Source organism: Miscanthus floridulus, chromosome 12 (assembly GCF_019320115.1).
Source record: "Miscanthus floridulus cultivar M001 chromosome 12, ASM1932011v1, whole genome shotgun sequence".
NCBI classification, from domain to species: Eukaryota; Viridiplantae; Streptophyta; class Magnoliopsida; order Poales; family Poaceae; genus Miscanthus; species Miscanthus floridulus.
Window position 1 is genome coordinate 3,490,883 of NC_089591.1, and position 22,074 is coordinate 3,512,956.

Sequence of the window (22,074 nt, forward strand, 5' to 3'; positions counted from 1 at the left end):
ATTTGTCATCTCATGTGACTTCTGGATTCCAAATTTCATGAAACCTTTTGACAGGTCAAGATGGATGCATGTTGATGTAATGTACATGAAATAAGCATGTTTAACATTACTCTTGCATATCTTAACAAGGGTCCACATGGAAGTAGGGTGTGTTGTCCAAGTTTAAGTTGGAGCTCACTCTTGTAGATTTGATCTTGACACCTTCATCACCACTTAACATGCCATGTTTGAGCTCAAACCCATTGCTTAATTGGTGACAAACACCTAGGGTGTTACAGCCCTCCCCCTTACAGGAATCTCACATTGAGATTTGGTGCGAAAGACTTTTAAGGGAAGAGAAGCATGGCATCCCTTTTCCAACATCAGTGATAGCATTGGGCTACTTAACTTTGGAGTATTAGAGAGGCTAATCTAGTCAAGACACTTTCTGATACTTGTTCTTTGTAGTAAGTTTTGTCTGAAGCATTTCCTTCGTTGGCTTTCATGAAGTATTGTTACTTTGGGATGAATCCAAGACAGCACAACACTTTGTTCACGGGATCCGGAGAGTACTACAGAGCATAAACTAATTACCCATAATCTCTATTTCCCTAGTGAATAAAGCATGGACCTTGTGAACTTTGCATTAGACTGCAAGCTTCTAAAAGCTACTCATTACAATGGTTCCATGTTCATTCACAAAGTTCAAAAAGCAGTTCTCTACCAAAGTAGCTTGAGTACAACCTTTCATAAGGGATGAGATTGCAGATCGGGTAAGCATTCTTTGTTGTTGTGAGAAACCAAGCAACCAACAAACAATGTCTGTGTCGGTCGTAACCGTTCAATCTCTCAGATGCCAACCAATAGAAAACTACATAATGTTCTATGGGTGCAGTTCTCTTTCTCTAATGATAACACTGTATTATCTGAGTCTACTGAGTGGGTGGTGAAGGTCATGGTTGACTCTATTGACTTAGCATTTTCGAAGATCATTATTTGAGGGAATTCTCATATCCAAGCGGCAACAGTTATCTGTGTTGAATTTGAAGCAACCTCGTGGGTTAAAAAACACATAGAACGTACCAAGGACAAGTCTGTCTTGGAAAACATTGCAGAAGAAGGATGTTAGCGAGGCCTGGAGGACAACGAAAGTTGCAAGTATACACCGACTGGAAAAACAGTATAGTACTAAGCAGGTTGAGCACAATTTGCCTTCATGGTCAGTGGCACAGTAAGTTAGGTTGACTTGCACTGTCACAAAATTAGCCTGGTTAGAATACTTTTGACATTGAGGCTTCCTTTCTACTATCAATCAACAACTCATAAGCAAAATCTGAAATCTATTGTTTGACACTTTTTGAGTTGTTTTCAATTCGCAAAAGCACAAATTGTCTTGTAGAACACCAGGACTGCTCAGGCATTATTGATATGAGAGGGCAAAAGCAAGACACAGAGGGTGCAAGGAGTCTTTCTAGGGCATCTAGAGTATTATCAATCATCACATTGCTGACATGACCTGAGCTACATACACAACCTACTAATATGAGGGATGCTAGTAGTCAACAGTGAAATCACAGATTATGTACCTCTTGGTAATCAGTTCATATCCTGCAAACAACTGCTCCATTATGCACAAATTTTGGTAGGCATTTAGATCCAAGAGTCCTTTAACTACTGACCAAAATTCAACTCAAACTGACACCATTTGACTATCCAAACAAATCATCTACCAAAACTGCTTTGTTTAGAAATTTTGGGACCGAACTATTAAAACATCTCTCAAGTCTGATACTTTACTCAACCAATCCTCAAACCAACTTAAGACATCAAAGTATCCTAAGCGAGGAATGAGCTCACCAAGTTTGGTGTGAATTCAACCATGTTTGAGCCACTAATCACTGGCTTAAAGATAATCGGTTTAGTGCCATAAAATCTTAACATATTTCCCATTCTTCTTTTCCTAGGATTTACACATTGGAAAGTGTGTTTTGCACTCTCTAATTCTCTTTATGACAGGGGTAGCTTTCTCGCTAAGGATGGAGGCTAGGGTTTTCCTCATATGCTTCCCAGGGAACAATTTCAACCGTTGATGTAGGCACTAGCTCGACGATACACAAGCATTGAACTAGTGGAATGTTCTTGCAGGGCACAATGCATACTTCACATGGAGGGGCAGTCCTACTAGATAAGGAAATGTCTCTAATTACCCTTCTGTGCTTTTTCTAATAGAGTCCTAAACAAATCCTTGGATAACACCATATACATAACGATGCTGACCAAGACTAGGGACATGCTTTCTCTAGCTCTTTACTTAGCTGATATAGCATCTTGCATTGACTTGTGTGATTATCCATGATGGAATTGACTTGATGACATAGGGCTTGGAGAAGAAAGCAGTACTGGCATCGATGACTCTCTTTGCTGTTTCTTTGCTTAACATTGTTCTGTGAGATCTGGCCTTCATAGTTACCAAAGAGTCATTACCTAGCTAGAGATTAACCTTCCTACTGGTAACTAATCGGTTAGCTCTCAACACTAAAAAGGTTCCAAATCTTCACTCTTGACAATAAGAATTGTGGTTGAAGCATAAATAGATGGTCGCCATTGAAGTCAGTAGAAAGGGGTCACACCAAAGAGGGTCAGGTTGATCATCTTGCACATAAAGATCAAGACTTGGACAGAAAGCTCATAAGCACTAGGTGACCGATTATAGGACATAATATCCTAGTCCATTTATCATTCGACTGATAACTTGTCCAACTTTTAAATATTGTGTAGCCTTCTGATCCAACGGGGATGAGATAAGTTGCTCACTAGATGACCGACGTCATTACAGGGACAGTCAAGTAGGGTCACTCATCTACCATCTCTTGTAGTCTGTTAATGTTCCTTGTCAGGGACCTGTTCTTCAAAGGTTATCCTTTGGATGACTTCAGAAGGGAGTCCTATTGCATCAGGTTCAACATACAGATCTTCAGACATGATAAGGAGAGATAACCAAGGAGGAGCTCACATGAAAATAACACATCGGTGTAGTTCTGCAATGGATCATGACTAGGAACCTCGATACCAACACGTGCCGAGCAGCACAACCTTGTGTGCACGCCCACAAGAGGCTCTCGCTTTCGTCGTGGCGCTTAGATCGCTAATCGTGGCACCATTACTGAATATACAACCCATAAGAATCTTCATGTGGCACAAATTTGGTTGCATAGGAGCAAGCACCATACGAAGGAGGGGTAGCAGTCAAAGGTAGTCACAAGGTTAGGAGTCAACAAGGAGGTGATTTGAAGATCAAAACACAGCGCAAGAGAACATAGCCTAATTGCCGAAGACAACTAAGCAGGGAACTCTTATTTAATTTCCATATACGCCTTGTGTTCTCCAAAGTGATTACCAGATAAAGATTAACATGAGATTTGGTCTTGTCGAGCAGCAACATGAGATCAAGACTGATAAACATCTAGAGACTTGGAAGAGCTTGGAGACAAAACAAACGAGATTCAAGGGATAGAGCCAAGGCACTGATTAGGGATTTAGTTGATAAAGCAATGATAGGATCTGCGAGGATAAGGTTCCAAAGCATGATAGATAGGGATTAGCGTTGCACTAGATCATCAGTAGAAGAAGGATCAATGAGATCTAACAAGGATTTTTGAGTAGGGTCCTCCCACACAGGAGTGGGACAACCACGACACATGCACGCATTCAAGGGAACTAAGGCTTGGGCCCAATGTCAAGCAAAGGCATGGATAAAAGTCTTTGTAGCGCAACGTTCAAGGGCTAGCAACCATGTGTACAGGCTTAGGCTCCTACGAGAGAACTTAATTGGAGACGACTACCTATGCGATTATCAAAACTTGGACGTTGTTCCAGGATAGCGCTCTTCAACACTCATATGCTTACCGAGGGCAAAAAGGGTGACAACTACGACACTACCTAGATAACAAGCATCCACCTTACATCATGGTCTTAAGAAAGCAATTTGAAATGCTCAATCCAATTAGCTTAAGCGACTATTACTAAGCACAAAGCTCGTACATAACAAGCACTCACCTACAACAACACCACTACCCATATCATGCATAACATGGTGGTAAGGTACTGTTATCTTTTACTTCCTTTTTACTAAGTAGGTGGATATCTCTACAAAACAAGTTTTGCTTACATTTAGCAATTTAGTTTTCAAAGGGGTAAAGTTTTTGCTAACTACTAACTTGTCATCTACTTCCTTTGGAAGCAACATACAAGGCAAAGCTAATCACACACTATCCTCAAGCACAACTATTCAAGCGGCATGGAACAAGACATTTTGTCTAGCTTCACACAGCGAAGATAGTAACCTCACATGGATCACAAGTTACTTAGTATTAGAACAAAGTGAGGGAAGCATATTTATGCACAAGCACAATCATGATGCATGACTGTCCTATTTGGCCTCAAAAAATTGCCAGCCTAAGGTGGCAATCACGTTCTATATCAGTGGCATAACACGTACTCTGTCGACATATAGCTAGTCGTCAACTACATTCAATCTACACATTCGTGGTTAGCGTACCTGCAGAAAGATTCATTTTAGCACAACCCCACAATTATATATGTGGAAATGAAAGTCTAGGGCTCTAGGTTGCAAGCTAAATACTTCCATATATATACCCGTATATATATATACTTCTGCATCAAAGCTACCCGATCATTAAATTTACTACCCACAATTAAATACGCACCATACACACATGGAAGCATGCATATACAGTCGTATCAAAGCTAGCTCTCCCCTTTGACTGCACGCACACATCTTGCGGTCATGCCACTCATCAACTTACCTTCTTACCTGGGCGTAGAGGTATAGTGATCCATACATTACCATTCAAGCGAATGGCATCCATACTATAGCACGCCATTTGGATGATGAAAGTAAAAATTGCAAGAAGTAACCCTGCTATATTTAGTGTTAGTTTACTTGTTGCCACCTAGTAGTCCTTAATTGGGCATAAAGGAGGATGTCGCTAGCATAGTCTTGCAAATTAGTTTTGACAAATTTGCCTGTAGCTAAAGTTTTAGCTAAAATAGGCTTTTTAAAACCAAAACTTTATTTTTAAAACTATGTATATGACAGTATTATGCTTAATCTTGCTCGGATGCCAGCTGTGATAGAACCACCCAATTTATATAAGATCAAGTATGGTTGTCCCCGCTAACTACGTTGACAAGCGCATGCTTTCACTTATATAAACCCGGTAGTCCGCCGAGTGTCACCAAGGACCTCGGTAAATCAACATCACAACCAAGATCGTGTGATTAAGCAAATACACATCACATACACAGAGTTGCAGCGGAAATAATATTACAAATGTGTTCACAAATAATAGTATAAGTTTGGGTTTCAAAACCGATTAGTGAAAACAACATAGCTTTCAAACGATTACATTAATATAAGTTCCAAATACATTGCTAGCATAAGTGACAGCCTCAGACAAAGGCATATAGATGAGAAATAAATATAGAGTCATCGAGCCCACCGATGGTTAACCACCCACTTCAGCAGGCTGAGAACTTCACCTGTAACATGGTGGGATAAACCCTGAGTACTTGAATGTACTTAGCTAGACTTACCCGTCCAACTAAAATACTAAGACACCAAGGAATATGTAGGGCTTTATAAGTAGAGCTGGTAGACATTATTTGCATAAAAAGCATAAGTTGTTCAATATCTCTTAAATTATGAATCACCAGTTATTAATCCTATCTCATACTAGATTAGCAACTATCCTATGCCAAACATGTTGGTACTGATTAAGTCATCACAATAATAACCATATCTAGTTGAGTTCTTTCACAACCTCATAACCAACACTTCCATTAATTACTATGATGAAGTGTACTCCTGTCAGTTCTCACTATCTGAGAGAGACGGCGATTCGAATTGATTCCTACCCAGCTAGGGAATTATTCCTAATACACACCCAGACATACATGTGCCAAGGTAGTCTTAGGTCACCTTTGGTACAACTCAAGTACAATCGTGGGTAGGACTAGCACTGCACCCTCAAAGATACAACTAATCTGCCAAGGGGGCTCGTGACTCTAACCCGCCCTTGGGCTTACGCCATTGGCTCTCCACACATCCTTACTGCCTCCAAGGTGCGCACTTTAACTACTTGTGTCCCCGGCTTCACGGTCGGAATGACTTATCCAGCCAACTATGTGAGAGGCGTGCGTTCAACATGTTAAGATAAACCTCCAACGGCCGGTCCTTAAACGACACAGACGGAATCACTATGATACCACAACATAAGACTCCGCCCAGTCTCCATTTATTCAACAATACCCGATTGTGTTCCACGATAGCACAATATAGCCAACCATGATCAAGTTATCACCTATAGCTCGCAGGTGACATAAAATCACTCGACTTCTATCGGTCTAAGCATAGCTAAGCATTCCTGGACTTAAATAGGATTCATGGTAGTTATTTCTGGTCAAGGAAAGGTAATATGCTAGCAAGTGTTTCCAAACAACTCCTGTCACATAATGCATTAATACGAATAACTTATGTGACATTAATAAAGTAGGGAGACTTATAATGCTCCGGGGCTTGCCTGTGATCCAACACTAGGTCAGTGTTTGTTAGATGACACTCGCTTGGTGATCATCTCCCATTCAGGCATCTACTCTAGGGGTCCTTCCATCTTCGGGATAGGTCCACCATACACCGTCTTCGGGTTCGGTTCCAACATCATGTTCTTCATGTGGTTCATCTAGCGTACCTAGATGAGATGCAAGATGCAAGTGCATGAATATGAAGAATGGTAATATGAGATGCATCACATAATAGCATTCAAGGCAAACATAAGACCATGCAAGACATAGGTACCTAGAGTTATTTAACTAAACATCACACAACCTATTATAGAGGGATAGCAAGCATATTAGGCATGGCACACAAGTGAACTTAAGTTCAGATATTGCACACATGCATCGATCAAGAATTAACCAACGTGTTTAGCGAAAACAAGAGCAACTAAAGCAATCACCTAACACATGTATAGAAATCTGGACAGCAGCACAACAGTCATTTGTTTTAACCATAACTAGAGATCCAGAAATCCAAAGAAGGTGATCCTAGACTTTCTGGAAAGCTAATAAAATTTCCTACAACATTGTTATTATCACCAAAAGTTTATTCCAAAGCTAACCGGGTCAAACATGTCAATGTTTCAGATCTACACAGAACTAGGACAGAAAAGTAGTAGTACTTTCAAAAATGTATAACTGGAGTTACCCACATCAAACAAGCATGAACCTTAATTTTATAGAAAGATTATTAAATTATATAAAACATGTTTACTATCATCACAAGGTGATTCCTCAATTAATAAGGCCAATCAATCACAATTGAGCACCTCTGTCCAGACTTGGACAGATTCTGCCATGCAACTTCTCAAGCTTATAACTGGAGTTCTACAACACCAAAAGGGGTGATCTTTAACAATTTGGAAAGTTAATGAAAATCAATACACTTATTATTTTATATCCAAGACATGATTCAAAGCATAGCTAAGTCAAACAACACAATCATTCAGATCTATACAGAGAGCATGCAAAACCTGACAATGAACTTATAAAATCTATAGCTCCTAAATTATCAAGCCTATGGTCATGAAAATTTAACAGAAGCTAGATTATGAAATTCTCTACAACTTTGGTATTTACTACAACCATAGAAAACATCATTTACACCACAAAAATAATTGCACAAGAAAAACTACATATGCAGTCCACACAGCAGTGGTACAAAAAACTGATAGGACTTCAGAGAAGCATAACTGGAGTTCTAGACCCCCAACAATCATGAACCATAACTTTTTGAAGAGATTATGAAGTTACCTACAACTTTCTTATTCTCATCATAAGATGATTCTACAGTTAACAATGCCAATTAATCCAATAAATGCATCTCTGTCCAAAACATGGACAGAATATGACATGCCACTTTAAATAGCTATAACTTGAGTGCTACATGTCAATGTTTTCAGATCAGATGACTAATCGTGATTAGTCATCCTTATCGTAACCAGGTGCTCGATAAGGGCCCTCGATTAGTTTAGACCGATTAGAAAACTTATCGTCCAATAAGTTGTGACTAATCACGATTAGTCATTCGATCAGACTAGCTGAACGACTAGTTCGGGTGAGGGAGAATTTGGCCCAGCAAAAGAATTCGGCCCACCTTTAGCTGGCCCATTAGGGTAAAAAGAAGAGGAGTGAGTGAGTGACCTAGTGGGAGTTGCAGCCGCACGGCACATTTCCAGCTCCCGCTGCTCTATGACTCTCTCTCGCAGCCGGCGGCGGCCTGCCTCTAGATCTCCCACGTCCGTAGCTCCGTCTACGCCTCTGTCGGGCGTTCGTAGCTCCATCCGCGCCTCTGTCGGGCGTCCGTAGCTCCATCCGTGCCTCTCGCCAGTGTCTGTAGCTCCACCCACGCCTCTCGCCGGTGTCCATAGCTCCATCCGTAGCTCCGCCCACAGCTCCGCCCATAGCTCCGTCCGTAGCTCCACCTACAGCTCCGCCCGCAGCTCTGTCCGTAGCTCCGCCCATAGCTCCACCTTCGCTCGCTCCTGTCTCCTCCCCTGCTAGGACCCAGTAGCTCCACCCGCCTCTGAGGCTCCTTCCTCAATGCTTGGAGGATGGACACGGGAGGCCTCAAGCATCAAGATGAGCCACCAGTCCCACCACTCTACCTCCTCTGAAGGTTATTGTCTATGTCTACTACTCTGCTGCTGTGTATTGCCTAGTTGCCACCAATTTGTGACACATTTGTGTGGTTGTGCTGCTCTGCAGAGGATGCTTGATGGTGTGCAGTTGTTGAGGTAATTCTACCTAAGAATGAAGCTGTCTCAGGAGGGGTTGCCTCAGCATCGTCAGCTGCTCCAACTGAAGCATCTCTGATAGCTCAAGCATTAGCTAAATTGCAGCCAAATCTTGCTGCCATGGCTGAAGATAGGAAGAGGAAGGCAAAATCATTAGATCCTGGATGGAAATATGGGTTTTGGCCAGACATAGGGAAGAAAAAGTTCATCTAATGTATTTTCTGCAAAAAGGTTGTCCCTTCAGGCATTAAAAGGTTCAAGCAACACCTTGTTGGAGGCTATTCTGATGCAGTGAAATGTGGTGAAGCACCTGAACTAGTTAGGCAGTGAGATGAATGGTTACTTGGTCACAAGGTCAAGGACTCAGGTTCAGGTACATGTGGACACTAGGGGTGGAGACAGAAATAGAAGAAGAAACTTATCAAGGTGGAGGTGGTGCTTCTGCTACTACTGAAAATGAACCAAATGCTGGGACAAAGTCAAAGCAAGTTCCAAGTTCTAGGACAAAATCAAAGCAAGCGAAAAAGATAGCTCAAGCATCAATCATGAACTTTGTGGTTTCTGCTCCACCAAAACCTCAAACACAAAAGCATTCCAAGTCAATGAGTTCTTTGCTTTGCAAGAGTCTAGAAGAAGTGGTTGTAGAAAGGCACAAGTCCAAGATGTCCATAGCCACTCTTGAGTACTCCACAAAGAGCAAGGAAGCAAAGCAAATTGTAGATGACCATGTGGCTAATTTTTTTATGAGAATGTTATACCATTGAATGCTATTAACTCAAGAAGCTAGGAGATTACGCTTGAGTCCATTAGGCAATATGGTCCTGGGTATTGCTCACCTTCATACCATGAGATTAGGAATACACAACTTGATAGGGCAATGAACAAGACAGAGGAGTTGAGAAAGAAGCATGAGGACACTTGGAAGGAATATGGCTGCACAATTATGTTAGATGGATGGACTGACACTAGCCACCATCATCTCATCAACTTTCTTATGAATAGCCCAGCTGGAACATTCTTCTTAGGTTCAGTTGACTCTTCAAGTGAGATAGCTAATGCTTCTATGTTAGCAGACTTGTTAGAGAAACAAATTGACAAGGTTGGGAAGGAGTATGTGGTGCAAATTGTCATAGATAATGGATCAAACTACAAGGCTGCTGGAATAATTCTTATGGAGAGGATCCCAACTTTGTTTTGGACACCATGTGCTGCCCACTATTTGGATTTGATGATGGAGGACATTGGGAAGATACCTGAGTTTAGCTCTTGCATTAATTCAGCTAAGAAGGTGTGTAGGTTTCTCTACAAGCATGGGAGGATTCTAGATCTTATGCGAGATAAGATTGGTGGTGATCTTGTGAGGCCTGTTGTTACTCGCTTTGCTACTTCCTATCTCACATTAGCAAGCACGCATAAGAACAAATAGGGGCTGAGGAGTTTGTTTGTGAGTGAGGAATGGCATTCCAATAGCTTGTCAAAAAGTGGAGTACTATATAAAAGCAACACAACCCCTTCTCATTGTTATGAGGATAGCAGATGGTGTTGAAACACCAGTAGCTCCTGAGATAATGGCAGCAATGGATGTTGCAAAGAAGACCATCAAGGAAACTTTGTGAGACAAATCATCATTACTGAATGATGTAATGGAATGCTATGACAAGAGATGGGAGAACCAGATGGAGCAAAAACTATATGGAGCAGCCCTCTTCTTGAATCCTAGAAAGTACTTTGCCATAAAGGAAAAGGATAGGAGACAAGCTACAAAGCTAAGGTGCATGTTTAATGACATTATATGGAAGATGGTGCCTGATGAGAGTGAAGCGAGGAAAATAAGCAAGCAAGCTGATGATTATGACACGACTGAGGGTGAATGTTTCTCAAAGAGATTAGCAATAGTAGAGAGAAATAGCAAAAATCCTAGTACGTAATGAGCAGTTTAGCAGCAGGACACTTTCTTTTAATTAAGCTATAATTCTCTATGTGATGATGAGCTACTGATTATATTATTGTTTTGCTTGTAATCTACAACTACAGTTCTATGGTGGGATGCTTTTGGTGGCCTTGCATTCGAGCTATAGAGTTTAGCAAAATGAATTGTAAGCCTCTGCTGTTCGGTGTCTGGTTGTGAGCGCAACTGGAGCGCTTTTGCTCATGTAAGTGCAATTTCCATGGCTGCAGGTGCATACTAATGCATTCTTATATGCTACAACCATCTAATGAATTTGCTCCTATTTTCTGTGGCTACAGGTGCATACTAAAAAGAGGAACCATTTGGAGCACATTATGTTGAATAAGTTGGTATCTGTTAGCTACAACCGTAAGATGGCATTCAGGTTTTAGAAAATTCATGAGCTCGGTTCTAAAGGCAAGAAATCCAACCCATTGCTGCTAGAAGAGTTTCAATGGGAAAATAAGTGGGTAGACATCAACTGGTGACCCAGTTCATGCATCTAATGGTAGTGATATGCTTTGGACACATGTTGATGAAGCTATTGGTGCAACCGACCAAAAGGATGAAGGAACTCTTGACTCACCTTGACACCATCATACAAGGACTTTTCAGAGCCGGCTTGCTTGACCCCGGCTGCTCCTCATCAGCATGTTGCCGCTTCAAGCCATCCCTCGGCTTGGAGGGCCCAGTTGAATCAAGATGGCCACACCCCGCTAACTCTGGAGGCACCACCGAGGGCTTAGATGGAGCAGGGCAACCTGTTTCTACCAGCTTTGGGGCAACCGTCAAAGGCCCGTACAAGGCGAGGCAGTCTGGCTCCGCCAGTTCTAAGGCCGCTATTGAAGGTTCAAACACAGTAGGGTGATTCATTTCTGCCGGCTCTGGGGGCATGCCCTCCCCCTCCTTCCTCGTGACATGTCACAGGAATGGCCCCACCTATGGTGAAGGCGGGTCCTCATCCCTGGTAGCTAGATCATCTTATGGGATGGGCAACATGGAGCCGTCATCTTCCTCTTCTTCTTCAGACAAGCCTTGATGCTGCTTCCCTCACTATAGCTTTGCTCGTTGCTTCAACCACCATTTCTTCTCCTCATCATCCTTCTTCTTCTGCTGCTATTCATCTATGACATAGTTCACTACCCTCACGGCCACATGCTCTGGCAGTGGTGCGATGGAGTCCCAGAAGAGTAACCCTACCGATAGCTCGACAAAGCCCATGTCTGGCCATATCACAGGACTATGTCGACCTCTCCTATGGCCTCTTTGATGCGCTACACGACCTCGCTGTCGCGGAGTGGCCCCTAGGCGAGCATCATCCCAACGAGCTGTGCACCAAGCATCATCCCGTATAGCAGGAGGACACACACCATCAGGGGCGCCACCCTCCTCATGTGATACCCCCCGATGATGCTAGCCTCACTGAGGCTGTGGGTCTTTAGGAATGCGATGGCCTCGAGGAGATCACACATCCTCTTCTTCTCCTTGATGTTTGGCCCCCATGGCCATGACGGTGGAACCTCCTTGATCAAACGCCTAGAGAAGATAGGTAAGGGTGCGGCAGGGTCATCCTTCAGGTAGAACTAGTGCGAGTGCCACCCCTTGTTGGATCTAGAGAGCTAGTAGGGCATGTACTCATCCGCCTGCTGCCCTTGGAGGTGGATGTCCACACATCCCATTGGCACTGGGGTCTCCCGGCCTCTCTCCTTCTTCTTCATCAAGTAGATGGAGAAGAAATATCTCTAGAGCTCGAAGTGGGGCTCGATCCATAGGTACCCCTCGCACATCACGATGAAGGCCGTGATGTGCTGGATCCCATTGGGGTTCAAGTGCTATAGCTCGATCTAATAATGGTGCAGTAGACCCCAGAAGAATGGGTGAGGAGGAACTACAAGTCCGCGCTCATGGAAGAGCATGAAGGAGACGATGTAGCTGTCGAGCCAGGCCGGTGCCTCCTTGTGGCCGGGCATAAGCCACTCCACCGCATTGGTCCTCCTATAGAGAAGACCATGCTTGACAAGGCCCTCCATGTGCGCATATGTAACATCAGAGCTATGCCATGAATCCATGGAAGATGGAGGTGGCTATAGAGAAGCGAAGGTGGAGGCAGATGAGTGAAGGCTATAGATCTAGGGCTTCGACGGTGGACTAGCAAGCATGACAGACATAGAATTTTCATCCTGTGCTGAGGACACACGCAACAAGCCAGAAGGGTCTGCTCAATGGAGTTGTAGATCCGCCTAGCTTTAGCGCAGGGATGGTCAAACCTACGCACTCCTCCCGAGACATGCCAGTCAATTTGACCTTGTAATTGATAAGGAGAGAAAGCTTATCAGTAATTAAGGGTAGAACTTGCCGGTGTTGCCAGACAGTGCCGAATGTGCGGCTCTGAGAGCTGATATGAAAGGAGATCGACTAAATAGTCAATTCTAGCATATTCATGAGATTAAATCTGTTAAAGCTCATTAAGTTGTATAAGAAGAATCAGTTATCATTCAAGATAAATGTCATTATTTGAGCAGATATTAATCAATGGCAATAAGATATCAATAATGTTTGGTTTATGCTGAGCCAATGATTACAAGCAACCAAACCCCTTTTATATAAAGAAACAATTCAACACCATTTAATCGTTTAATAAAGATAAATCTAATAAACATGTTAGATCTCATCTATCGCTATGACCAGTGGGGTATGAGGTAGAATCATGTAGGCTGTAGAAATAACAATAGACTCAATGACCCTAACTCATTACTAATATCAGTGGGGCATGAGGCAGAATCATGCAGGTCATAATACAATAATAAGATCATGGGGCTAACACATCTTTCAACCTATCTTTACTTCAATGATCTCGTGATGTGAACTGTTCGTGAAAGCACTCGATATCAGCTAAAACAGCTGATTCAGGCATAGTGCACAGTTAAAGTCATGTCTTATCAGGAATAGATCTACCGAATAATGATCCCCACTTCACGGTGCTAACAGTGGGGTGTGAGGGAGAATCACACAGGCGATGATAACAGACCATGAAATGGTTTTCGCTAGCCAATAAATCTACTCAAGATGCAACATGCTTTAACCGCACGCTATGCACGATCAAGATTGATGTAAAACAGCCAATAAAACGTAACTCATCGTTTAATGTACAGATTAGATCAGTTTTAGATTAACAAATGATGGGCTAAACAGGATATAAGGCCAATCTAGATCAATCCTAATCGGGCAAAGTGATATTGTTGTATTTTAGATGAATAATGAAAGCAATAAGCAATATCAGTAACTTAATGAATTTACCAAAGACTACCATTCTAAGGTAGAGCCGATAACTTGACCTTGATCTAGTTCATGCGGTGGGGGTTGACCAGATCGATACAGCCATACTTGAACTAGGCATGAATCGATAACTAACTTATACTAGAGTCGCAGTGGAGGTTGACCAGATTGATGCAGCCGTACGAACAGAGGTATAAGCCATGATGGTACTTACAACAAGCAGTGGAGGTCGACCGGATCGATGCAGCTATACTTGCTGAAGAACTCACCGAGATCTACTCTACTCCTACTCCTAAGGGGTGGCCGGAGCCAAAAAAGTAAATGACTTGTATATTGGATTGATTGTTGTTCTTTTTACAATAGCCGGGGTTCGGTATTTATACCCGGAGTCTAAACATGAATCCTACTTGATCATGATTCGTTACAATCTTTGGTATAAAGGAAAACATTCCTAATTTAAGATAACTTGGACTCCAATCTTTCCCCTTTTGTAGAGTCCATCATGTTTCGTCCTAGCGCCGATCATAGCCTTTGTCATTATCTGCCTGTGCTGCCTAAAGAAAGCCGATTCCGGTGCTGCATTCGAATCAACTAATTCTGATCTGCACGCAATTGCTTCCTTAATGACATGATCTTTGGATCTTTTAAGTCACTACAAGACTCCTTCCAAATTTTGGTGTAAACAGTAAGGCTGTGGTTTTGGTGTGTAGAAACATGAAGGGGGAGGCCGCTATTTATAAGGTGGAGCAGGGTGAGAAGGAGAACCATCCACCTAGATTCACGCGCCCACTGCACCACATCATGTCACCTCCCTCCGAAGATCGTGTGCACGCAATCTCTGTCCGTGCCCTCGAAGGATATGCTGGATGGTGGTTTGCTCATTCAATGGGTTAAGAATCGTCGCAGGTAAGGTGGGATATGAAGCTAGAAATGCTCCTACAACCCATTTTAGGCCTAGGAGCTTGAAGGCTGGCCCTCTGATAGGTTCACAGCCATTCCGAGGCACCCTTAGAGTGAGGGGTGGAAAGGGATGGGCCCATTAATGACTAGTACCTAGGCTTGCGAGTGCCACGGGTGTCCCGGCCCACGTTTGAGTCTTGGTCGGTTCCCAGTCCATGTTTTTTCCTTGAAGAAAGGCAACAAGCCCTCGGGACTAGTCAAACGGACTCGAGAACTATATGGATTGGCCACTAAGAATCTAGAGTCGATCACCAGCTGACCCATGTTGGACCGCCATGAATGAGAAGCCAGGGCCCCACTCAAACTAGCCCATTAATAGCTCACCAAGCACCATATTTTGTCCATCGAGGAAAAACATGGCATGACTCAGCCCCTCCGTTTTATCGAAAAAATGCTTGAGGGACGATGATCACAAAGATGAGCTGACCCTCGACTGGGTCCCTGCTGTGTGTTGGGGCTAGAGGAAAGTTGGACTCACAAGAAGACCAAACGCATGATCACAATACAACAACGGACTGGTCAGATCCTAGGGGACTGAAACCAAGAAAAATCTTTCTGACCTTCTAAATCTTATAGTTACATGCCCCCAAGAAGACCGACCATGACAAGATAGAACTGTCATCCTACCAGGACACGCCATGGGTGACAAAAAGAAGGCCAAGGCCCTCAGAGTCCTCCTGTTTGGAAAAGCCTCCAAAGGAGTATTCTACTCCTCCACAGGCTCAGGGGCTAGTGACGGGTATCAATATTATGGATACCCATAGCAAGGAAGTTAGCGCACACGCTGACTTCCTTGGATGGTGCAAGACGTATTAAAAGGTCTCGCCCAACCCCTTGGGTTCATGCTCCGTCTTGCCCGGCCCCTTGGGTATGGGCTCCGTCTCGCCCGACCCCTTGGGTATGGGCTCCATCTCGCCTGACCTCGAGGCCATGGGGTTCTTGCCCATAGGCACGGTTTCTGTCTCGCCCGACCTTGAGGCCATAGGAGTCTCGCCCAAGGCCATGGGCTCCATCACGCCCGACCCTAAGGCCATGGGGTCTATCTCTCCCAACCCCTTGGGTTTGTACTCTATCTCGCCTGACCCATCGAGTGAAAGCTCTGTCTCACCTGACCCCAAGGCCGCGGGCTCTATCTCGCCTGACCCCTTGGGTTCACGCTCTGTCTCACCCGACCCCTTGGGTGAGAGATCTATCTCGCCCAACCCCAAGGCCGCATGCTCCGTCTTGCCTGACCCCTTGGGTTCATGCTCTATCTCGCCCAACCCCTCGGGTGAGAGCTCCATCTCACCTGACCCCAAGGCCATGGGCTCCATCTCGCCCGACCCCTTAGGTTCATGCTCCATCTCACCCGACCCCAGGGCCATGGGCTCCGTCTTGCCTGATGGGGACCCATACCGCCGCCAACCACTCTAGGTCCAAGCGTATGGGCCTGGGTCAAAACTCTGACACTAGGGAAGAGACTAGCATGCCTTGATGTAACCCATGGCCATGACAGGCCATACCTAAGGGTTCACATCAAGAACATCGTTAGGTGTGCTGGTGCTGTTCTGCCTAACCCTCGTTAGTTCACCATGATGTTCGTTGTGACAGAATGGAATGCCATGACCGGCAGATGACGCCTACGCATGGCGCTAGTGACAAACAAGGCCACAACATAGAACCATCCCTGTTGACATCTATAGGATCGGCGGGACCCGCATGAAGGAGAAAAAGGACCCAACGATCCTGGAAGCCTTTTCCTCTCTCTCTCATTCTTCTCCTTTTCCTCCGCTATAACCCGTGCTTTCCCTTCGCCTATAAAAGGGGAAGCAGGGTGCCCCATGAAAGGGGATCCAGATCTGCACGAGACCGAACCACAAGATAAAAACACAAAAGCACGACACGAACACACGGTTGAGGGGCGATCGAGCTCTCAACACCCGTTCACTCCTTCCATTAGAGACTTGGGATCCTTTCCCTCTCTCACCTATTTGTAACCCCTACTACAAACCAAGTGCCGGTAACATGAGCAGTAGCAAACTAGACGTAGGGACGTTCCGCCCAAACTAGTATAAACCCTTGTGTCCTCCGAGCACACCATCCGAGCCAGACGCGCAAATACAAATTTAAAGCTAGCATGCAACATACTAATATCATATGGAGGCAAAGTTTATATCAAACTTGTAAGGCCCGTAGAGATATACAACTTAGTAGTTGATGACTTCTTCATTTGAAATTATTTAAAGTCTACAAACTATGTTTTAAGTTCTAAGAGTTTTGAACTTCAAAATTTTTGAATCTTTCAAATGGCCTCAGATGGAGATATAGTATCTAAACTAAAGTTGAAGTACTCAACAAGATATAAAACTTTTTTAGTTCAAACTTTTTCATTTGAAATTGTTTAGGGTCTCTAATATTCATTACAAGATCACCACTAAAGTGAAAACAAAAAGAAAGAAACATTCACTTAGTCACAAAAAGACTTCGTGGTTTAGTGGTTAGTGAATTTCATGCAAAATCTCATGTCACGAGTTCGATTTCTAGCTACAACAAACGTGTGATTATTTCTTTTTCCTATACATATCAGGTCATCGACACTCAAGAATGTTTTGTGGTAGTGTTTGTCAATCTTTGGAATTTTGGATCTTAAACCATGTACCTCGTGGAGGCTAAATTGGGCTCCTGCTGATACGATGCGAGGTCCCGATCTTCACGATGTAGGATCAATCACCAGATAACTAGCTAAAGAACAACCGGATAACTTGCTGCAGACAGTGATAACTAGTGCAACCTGGCAAATAAAACTCGAAGCCAACCACCGTCTTTAACCGGCAACCTGAATTGAGGATTTGCCCAACCACACTCTCAAGAAACCAACCAACACAACCTACAATCAATCAAGGTAAACCTCGAAGGGAGTAGGAGCACCAATTAGGAGCGGATGAAGCCGCCACTTCTAAAAATCCTACGATGGAAATCACAAGAGCAAAGGGGTAGAGATCACTCTCAATATTTGTTAGCACACAACTGAATAAAGGGGGTTTTGTATTTCGATTATCAAAATTTGAGCCACCACAAGAGCAGCACCTTCCTCAAATTCACATCTAGTATGTTCCTCATCTTCATGAGCCTCATCATCATACTCTTCCTCAACTTCCTCTTCACTAGCTGATTCATATTCTCCATTGTCTTTCACAATGATCACACGATTATTCGGACACTCCTTGATTACATGCCCACGACCTCCACACTTGAAGCATTGAATCCCACAACTCTTGGCTGTACAACCCACTAAAGTAGTGGTGGATGCTGATGGTTTTGAGCACATGAATTGGGCAGCAGCATTCTTCCCTCTAAAACACCCTGCACATTAGAACATAAGTCTCCACTTGAGCTTTTCGCTGATGAGGGTGCAGCAGTAAACCTTGAGATTGACTTGCCTCCTCCTAGCATAGTCCTCATGCCATATGACAAGGGCTTGTTGTTCTTAGCATCTTGCTGCAATTGACATTCAGCTTTAGTTGCTTGATGTACCAAATCAATAAGATGACGGTACGGCTGAAACTCAACAATGCGCTGGATATTACGATGTAACCCAGCCATGAAACGTGCAATAGTTTGCTCTTCATCTTCATACACATTGGCTCTAATCATAGCCTTCTCATCTCTTTATAATACTCCTCAATAGAGAGGCTTCCTTGCTTCAGTTTCTACAATTTATCAAAAATATCACGCCGATAGTGCTTCGGCACAAAACAAATTCTCATTTCTCGCTTCATCTCCTCCCATGTTGCAATAGGGTTTTCTCCATCTTCTTCTCGATCACACAGAAGTTGTTCTCACCATATCAGAGCATATCCATCAAACTCAAGAGATGCCATGGCTAATTTCTTCTCCTCTGAATAATTATGCAAGCAAAATATCTTGTCCACCTTCAACTCCCAAGTGAAGTAAGCTTCAGGATCAGATCCTCCATCAAATTTTGGCATGGTAAATTTTAGTTTGCCAAACCTCTCCTCATGGTTGCCTCTTCTATGATGTCGACAACCACTATGATATTGGGAATGATTATCTTCATCCACATCTTTAGATTCATCATTGTCATCATTTCTTCGACCTCGTCCTCTTCCTCTACCATGTGCAGCACCTTGGTTTCTCCTTTCTTGTTCTCTTGCTCTTCTAGCAGCAGCTCTTCCATCACTATATTCTCCATCTTCACCAAGGTTGCTTGCACCATCATGAGATTGACGACGCCCTCTAATTTCAGTCAAAAGAGCCTAAAGATCTCGGGTCAACCGATCTTGCTTCTCTTCCATGCTTTGCCAGAGTTCATTAAATTGTGCCATAGTAACACAATCTTCTATCTCAACATCACCCATCTCCTATTTAAGGTTAGCTAAATATGAACAATAGGTATTTATGGAATATATAAAAAAATTTGGTAGCTCTCACAACCTCACCTCTCGTACCAACCGAAGCTCTTATGAGGTCCCTGCGGGTTACAGGAAAAAACAGCGTGTGGTTGTAACAAAAATGATGGCTAGGCGAATACAAGACCAGAGAGTACCGATTATGATGGCTTGTATGTGGAGCTTGGTAGGGAGTGATACACAAGGAATGCAATCTGAAATCTAGTTGTTGTAAAGTTAAATAACAATCCAAACTAAAAGTTCTCTGCCTAGTGCTGACCATAGGATACGAATGATGTAAATAGATCAAACACACGCGCAAAGAGATTTTGGATTTGAAGCAAACAAGGAGTATGATTGGGATGCAAGTGTTGTGATCAGACCCAACCAAAATTTGCACCAAACAAAGATAGCAAACTGGTTACTCACTTGATATGAAAAACTTTCAGCACTTGTGCACATAAACCAACTTTTCTTTCACAACTTTTCTCAACTTTTTTTGTTGCACCTTTTTTTATATAGAACTAAACACAGGGATCAGATATAACACTTGCACACTTTATGATAGAAACGAAAGTAACCAGTAGCTATAATTTGATAGGATCAAAGTTTACGCGAAGGAGATGATATGGGTTTCAGATTTTTTGTGTGGGAATTTTCAGATATATGAAAGAGGCTCAAAGGACACGTGAAGGAAAATATGATCAACAACTAAAACAAGACTCTAATGGACTGAAACTTAATAAAACTCACTAAAATAACATATTGAAACAAAGGGCTATGGCAAAAAATTTTGTGGCTTTTTAGTGGATAGGACGAACAAAAAATATATGTAGCTAACGGTAAAGAATCCTACCGTGGTAACGAAAGCTCTGATACCAGATGATACGATGTGAGGTCCCAATCTTCATGATGTAGGATCAATCACCAGATAACTAGCTGAAGAACAACTAAATAACTTGTTGTAGGCAGCGATAACTAGTGCAACCTGGCAAATAAAACTCGAAGCCAACCACCGTCTTTAACTGGCAACCTAAATCGAGGATTCGCCTAACCACACTCTCAAGAAACCAACCAACACAACCTACAATCAATCAAGGTAAACCTCAAAGGGAGTAGGAGCACCAATTGGGAGCGGATGAAGCCGCCGCTTCTGTAAATCCTGCGAAGGAAATCACAAGAGCAAAGGGGTAGAGATCACTCTCAATATTTGTTAGCACATAGCTGAACAAAGGGGGTTCTATATTTCAATTATCAAAAGTCTTTTTTTTGCTTAGGAGTACATGGATATTTATACTAGGAACAACCCTCCTAGATAGGTATAAACATGAAAAGGAAAAGAAATGGTAGGCTTTGTGAACAAGCTTCCACGAAATGAGTTTCTGAGTAGTTTCCGCATGGCTATTGGTCTTCTGCGCAGTCTTCAGTGTTTTGGCAATAACTCCATCTTGAAAAATCCAAATGACGTGTTGTTGGTTGTGTTGGAAAGCTAACTTGATAAGATTTCACACCATATATAGCATGCACCACGAAACATTATAGAATGGTACAGTTTAATATGAGAAGTTGTACCAATATCATGTCCTAAGAAGACTATTAACCCTCTGAGCAGTCTGCACTAAAACTGGTCGGATCTGCACTAAAACTGGTCAGATCTGGTCAGCCTTGAAGCATTAGAAACTAGATTTCACAAGCTTTCCAAAAAAGTCCTCATTGACCTCCATAGCTTTCTTGAATAAAAAGTTATGATATTTTCTTGACAGTTCTGTGAGTTTCAAGAGGTCTGACCAGCATGTACTAAGCTGGTTGGATTTCATTAGTTAGAAGTCCAAACTAGTCGACATTAACATCCTTGGAAAGTAGACTCAACAAGCTTTCTAAAATGTGCTCATTCACCTTCATAGCCTCTGGAAATCAAAAGTTATGAATATTTCTTTTCGACTGTTCTGCAGGACTGGTCTGGTTTGAGTGTGGTTCTTCTCTGTGGTCATCACCTTGTGTGTTCTTGCCATTCTCTTTAGTGAACCTGAGCAACAACAACGTGCATGATTTAGGCAGTATATAATTCTCATTAATATTAAATTGAACTTCATAAAGTAGTGCGTTCACCTCTTGTTGTAGCTTCTTTGCTTGACTACGTGTAATTGGGCCATCAAAGGCTTGGGCTGGTGTCGATGTAGGTGATACTTGAGTTGGTGTTACTTGAATTGGAGGTTGTAACATGTTGGTTGATGACGTGGTCTTATCACCTGCCCCCCTTTCTCCGTGAAGTTCTACTGCCCAGTCTATGTTTGTAGGGACATGTGCCCATGACACCATGCAAAAACTATTTTTTTACCAAGGGACACTATATTTTGCCTCTTCAAATTAACCTCCAGTTCTATTCTTACTCTCCATTTACCTCTAGTTGCTTGTATTAATAGATAGTCTTTGTGAAGTTTTAACTAGCGATCACTTTACACTTGTGTTAGTATAACGATGAATTGTCACCCCTTGATTTTACCTCACCCTCCGGCACTGCAAGACCATAGAGCTTGATGGATCCTACAACCTCCAAAAAATCTCAACCAAGTGGCCTCTAGCCTCTAGCACCATCTTGCTACCTATCACCAAGGGTAACAAGCACAAAATATTTACTTAACCTAATCAA

General features: G+C 42.9%; 2 pseudogenes; both read left to right on the forward strand.

The window, feature by feature from the left end:
- The window catches only part of LOC136498354 (uncharacterized), a 29,014-nt pseudogene extending 17,973 nt beyond the window's left edge, over positions 1–11,041 (forward strand).
- A 1,663-nt stretch (positions 11,042–12,704) lies between these two features.
- LOC136498355 (uncharacterized) overlaps positions 12,705–22,074 on the forward strand; it is a 31,578-nt pseudogene continuing 22,208 nt past the window's right edge.